Here is a 5,927-nt window from a genome sequence, read left to right as displayed (position 1 = left end):
AAACAAATTAGATCTAAGGATTTCTAGTAGACTCTGAACCCTAATGGATTAGGCACTAGTCAAAATTGATTCAACTGAAAGAGAAGTATGTCATAAATGGGTTTCAAATGAAAAATTATAATCAATTTCACTTTTATTTCCCGAAGATCTTCAAAGTTGGTCGATATTTGTTTGCATAGAGTGTTTTAGCTTCAGTTAGCCACTATTGCTGAGAACACGTGCAAATCTATAGAATAATTTTGGCCAAATCTATTATATGGGATGTGTTAATCAAATTGTCAAGAATTATGCACATATTTGAGGATTTGAGATGAGATTCAGAATGAAACTAAAATAATTCTCATATAGTGTTTTCCAATCTTGAATCATCCTTGGGTATACCCACCCTGGTTTTAAAGAGTCTAAAGAGTAGAAAACCACCGTTGGTTTTTTTGAAGTTGTATTTGAATGGTTTGTACATATAATTGTTAATAGGAATTGGCTAATCCTTAGATTGTGTGAGTGATATCATTTTGGTATTAAGCATTTTGTTGCTTAGTAGTTTTAAAACTGCAACAAAATGGTGACTCTACTGGGGAGTTTTCCAACGTTTGTATGAAAAGAAATGCAATTTTCTTTGGTCTTGTTGTGTACATGTGTGTCAGATTGTTTAGTACTACTCATGGGTTTTGAGAGGGTGCCTTAGTGAAAAACTTTGAGAATTTAAAAAAGAAGGAAGAAAAAGCCAAATGCCTTGAGATGTACTAACATATCCAACCTATCCAAGTGTCTTATTTAACAAGCAAGAGTTGCAGTCTTATAATCTTAGTGATTGGTCTATCTATGTTAGATATTTCTTTTTCTATTTGTGTGTTTTTTCCTTGGAGTTGGGAATAATTTTCATTTTGTATTTTCCCAAGAATAGGGTGGTGACTCAGTCAAGGTTTTGAAGCTAGTACTTCTTTTAACAAAAGGTGAATATGGTTGACAAGAGAAAGAACACAAGAGCTTACATGAGAGCCAATCTTGATATACCAATGTATATTGATTTACCCCAAGGTGGTAGGAAGAACCTGAACAAGAAAAGGACAGACCCAAACCCTACCTAGAAACTAAGGAGTAATGCATCAATCAATTCCCAATACCAACTAGTGGTAGGGAGAAAATATTCTTCACTTAGCTCTGAATCAAAAACTACAAGACTCTTAGGAGGATTTTTTAGTACCCCATTACTAGATGAGATAGTTTTTCAGGACAAAGATATGTCTGCAATAGGAAATGCTTCACCAAGGCCAAATCTCATAGCAGATATGAACCGTAGGCTAGAATTTAGGAGTTCACTTGATGATCCTTTTAATCCCAGAGTAGCCCCATACGTGGAGCCCAATCTTATAGATCTGGATGATCTTGCTGATTCAGAGGCTACTTCTGTAGACCCTAAAGAAGTGCAATCTGAGATAGGATTTCTAAAGAAATGGGTTGCTGAGGAAGAAGCTAAATGCATTCATCTTGAAAAAGAGAAGGAGCAAGCCACCTTGGATGCCATAATAGAAAGAGATGCTCTTCTAAGAATGATGGTTGCCTTGAAGAAGAAAAATAAAAGGTTAGAAGAAAATACCACAACTCTCCATGCTAATGTATTTGGAGATGTAGACAGTCTAAGAGCTAAAGTTAAACAACAAGAAAAATGCTTGAATCAAAAGCAACAACTAGTTATTGCTCAAGTCCAAGATTATAAACCTATCCAAGTAAATCCTATAAAAACCATTGTGAAAGTTGCAGACAAAGGAAAGGGTAAAGCTATAGGAGTCCAGATAAATGAACCTCAAGCTCAACCAAGAAAACCTACAAAACCTTCTATGTTAAGTTAGATTTAAACCTAGAAAAGGCTAGAAAAGAGAAGGAAGATCTTGTGAAAGAGCTTGAGAAGGTGGAGAATGAAGCTCAAGCAGCAGAAACTAGGAGAAAAATTTAGTTTATTAAAACTAATTTTGCATTAGCCTCATGGAAAAACTTATCCCTCCCAACTTCATCTTCTATACCTCCCTTTGGACAAATAGTTTCAATGCAAGGAATATCTTAGTCTGCTCTTGCCTCATCATCCACTACTTATGCTCAAGTCCCTATTGTACAACCTCAATAATCCCAAGCCACTCCTCTAAACCAAGCTAACATAGAGAGTACCTCAAGTGTTCCTAGTTTCCATAAGAAACTTGTATACCTAAAAAAGTATAGACAAATATCATTTGCTAGTATTCCTAGTGCTCCACATCCCATATAGTTTGATTTAAGAGATAAAGTGGTTAAGTTCTCTAGGAATAATGTTGTTACTGGTGAAGAAAATTTGAGAATTTTCATAGATATGTTAAATGATTATGAAGTTGAACATGAAGATGTGGTCATGAAGTTGTTTTTTCATTCACTAACTAAGGATGTAAGGGATTGGTTCAGAAGGTCACCTAATGACAGTATTACCTCTCGGAGTGACCTGGAAAAATTATTTAAAGATCAATATGGAGAAAACACTAATGCAGGATTCATGTTAAATGAATTCAATAACATCAAGGATAATCCTAATGAGTCAACATTTGATTTCAATGTTAGGTTCTCGAAAGGTATGTACAAACTATTTCAAGTTATGAGGTTGAATGAGGATGTTTGTCTCACAACATATTTTAATGCTTTTGTTAGGAAAATGGCTTATCAATTGAGGGATAAGGATCCCAAAACTTTAAGGGATGCCTATAAAGTTGTACTAAATATAGAAAACAATAGGAAATCATCTAGAAAAATGGGTAGAAGAGATAACCCAAAGCTTTTAAATCCCAAGAACAATATCAAAAGGGAGGGTGATAAAACTCCTATAGGAAAAAAGCCAGAAGAACCTACAATAGGCCAGGTTTTGGAATTACTAAAGAAGATGAGTCCTACTAGTTTAAATAAGCCAAATGTTGTTGAGAAAATCCCTGTGAATAACAACAATTTCAATAGGCAACCTAGAATGTAAAATTACCCTTACACTACCCAGTGAAAGATGGTAAGCCAGTTCCTAACCAGAGATAAAATGTGAAGGATAAGGGTACCCCAGACCCCCTACAAAGAAAAACTATAAATATGAGTGATGATGTACCATGGTGCATTGTATGTCAATCACCGCATTCTTTTGATTATTGTGCTATTGATCAATCATTTGCCCCAGATCAAGGTGTGCAACTTGAAGAAGAAAATGAAGAGAAAATCCATGATGATATAAGTTGCAATATGGTAAACATGTGTGATGATTTTATAGATTCTAATTCCGAAGAACCTAAAAATGATATTACCAATCAGAGAATTGCTTATCATTTACATCATCAACAAGTTTTTTCAAATGATGAAGGTTATGATGAAGATAAGGTATGTGTTACATCTTCTTATGTAGGTCACATAAGCTTAAGAATGCCCTCCAAAGAGGAGATTGACAAAATCATAACATAAATGATTTCCCAAGTTCATAGTAACTACAATTTGAGAAATAGAACAGTAAATAATGATGCAAGAAAGTCATCTAGTGTATTCATCAAAGATATTAACCATAAGATGAATGATGAAGATAAGAAGGTCAACATAGATGTGCCTAAGATCAAAGACAACAAGGTTAAGAAGTGGGAACTAGAAAAGAAGGTTCAATTTCAAACAAATGAAACAAAAAAAGTAGTTGTGCAAGAAAATAAATTAGGACCTAATACTATTAAGCAAACAATGGTGCTTTCTGTTCAAAAGACTTCAACTCCAGGTATTCTTGTAAAACCCACTATTGTAGAAATTTTTGATATGATATCCATGTTGTCCCAAATAACTATAAAAGTACCTTTGTCTAAAATTCTTAGAATTGAAGAGCATAAAAGCAAGGCTTTATCATGGTTGGGAGGGATACGAAACAACAATATTGTTGTAGAACAAAGTGTTATCCAACAAACCCCATTAGTAGTAGAGGATAGTGGTATCATATCTCAAATTCCCAAAATGTTTTTAGATGATTCCTCAGTGGCATATATAGAAGATATTGACCATTTTTCCTCAGTCTGATCATAAATGGAAAGACCCTAAAAAATTGTATGATAGATTCGAGAGCCTTTAATAGCATCACGGTATTCAAGATAATGGAAGGATTAGGTTTGAAAGTAAACACTAAGAAAGGAAAATGTAGAGGTATGGATGCTAGGGAGGTTCCAGTCATAGGGACTATCACTGCTTTACCATTTAGACTAGCTACATACCCTGAGGTGGAACTGACTATGTCAGTCCTCATAGTTGATATTCCTCCACATTGTGGAATGTTTCTCTCTAGAAAATGGAGTGCTGCTATGGGGGGAAGCCTACAATGTGATTTGACTTATGCAAATTTTCATATAGGAGATAAAAGTTGTCAAGGTAAATAAAGAGCCTAGGGTCAGTCACATTTTAGTGGATGAAATTGACAAAGATGCCACTTGCTTCTTAGATACTAGTGTGAATGCATTTAGAGCTGAATTGATTATTCAAGAAGTTGAGAATTTTCCTGCTATAATTGCACATGCATTTAAGTGTTGTATGGACTCACCAGTATTATGGACAATGTTTTTTGATGGGGCCAATTCAAAAGAAGGTTCAGGGGCAAGGGTAGTTTTTGTTTCTCCTGAGAAAAATACTTTCAGATACTCATTCACTTTAAAGTTTTCTTGCACAAATAACATAGTAGAGTATGAGGCCTTGTTTTTGGGATTGAAAGTTTCTACCCATCACAAAATCAAGAAACTAAATGTTATAGGTGATTCTAAACTAGTCATTTCACAGATAAGGGAAACATATGTCTCTAAAAAAAAAGGGTTAAACAATATAGAAATGCAGTTTGGGATCAGATAGATTCTTTTGATGCATTTGGTATCTCATCGAGAGATAGGACTCAAAATAAGATGGTTGATTTATTAGTAAATGTATCCATTAAGCCTAAGGAGATATCATTTGCAGGAATCTCTCAAATTGAGGTACACAGTAGACCTTCAATACCTAATAATATTGAAAATTGGCAAGTTTTTGAAGATGAAAAAGACATTATAAATTTTTTGTTAAATGAAGACAAATACCATTGACAAGAAATGGATTGCAGTGATTTAATTGAAACTATAGATGGTAAGGAAACCATTTTTGGCCAAGAGATTATGCAATTGAGAACCAACAAGGTGCCAAAGGGGTTAGTGGTTTTGGAAATTATTTTTGATAATCAGGATAGAGTCAAACCAAGAGTTAAGGACCCTAAACCTCAAGAATTAGAAGAGATAAACCTTGGTACTAATGAAGCTCCCAAAAAAGTTTATATTGGCCAAAATTTTTCTGCTGAAATCAGAAAACTATTAATTGACTTGCTTAGGAAGTATAGACATGCTTTTGCATGGTCATATGATGACCTTAAGGCAGATAGGGAAGATTTGTTCCAACATGTCATACCACTAAAGGATAATGTAAAACCCTTTAGACAAAACAAAGAACAATAAATCCTACCCTAGCTCCCAAAATGCAAGAATAATTGATGAAGTTAAGGGATGGTGGGATAATCAAACCAATTAGACATTACACCTGGGTTTCAAATTTGGTACCTATTAGAAATAAAAAAGGAGACATAAGATTATGTGTGGATTTAATGAATTTGAACATTGCATCCTTGAAGGATAATTATGGATTACCAAATATGGAAGCCATGTTGTAGCAAGTAACTAGTTTTGAGCTAATGTCCATGATGGATGGTTTCTTTGGGTACAATCAAGTTCTAGTAAAGGAAAATGAACAATTTAAGACAGATTTCACAACCCCATGGGGAACCTATGTATATGTAAAAATGCCATTTGGCTTGATTAATGTAGGAGCTACTTTTCAAAGAGCCATGGATGTGGCATTTCATGATTATATCAACAAACTTATGGTTGTAAAAC

Source organism: Cupressus sempervirens, chromosome 10 (genome assembly GCF_028749045.1).
Source record: "Cupressus sempervirens isolate cs-2001-9-10 chromosome 10, ASM2874904v1, whole genome shotgun sequence".
Taxonomy (NCBI): domain Eukaryota; kingdom Viridiplantae; phylum Streptophyta; class Pinopsida; order Cupressales; family Cupressaceae; genus Cupressus; species Cupressus sempervirens.
The sequence above is the reverse complement of the archived record's forward strand: the minus strand, read 5'-3'. Positions refer to the sequence as shown.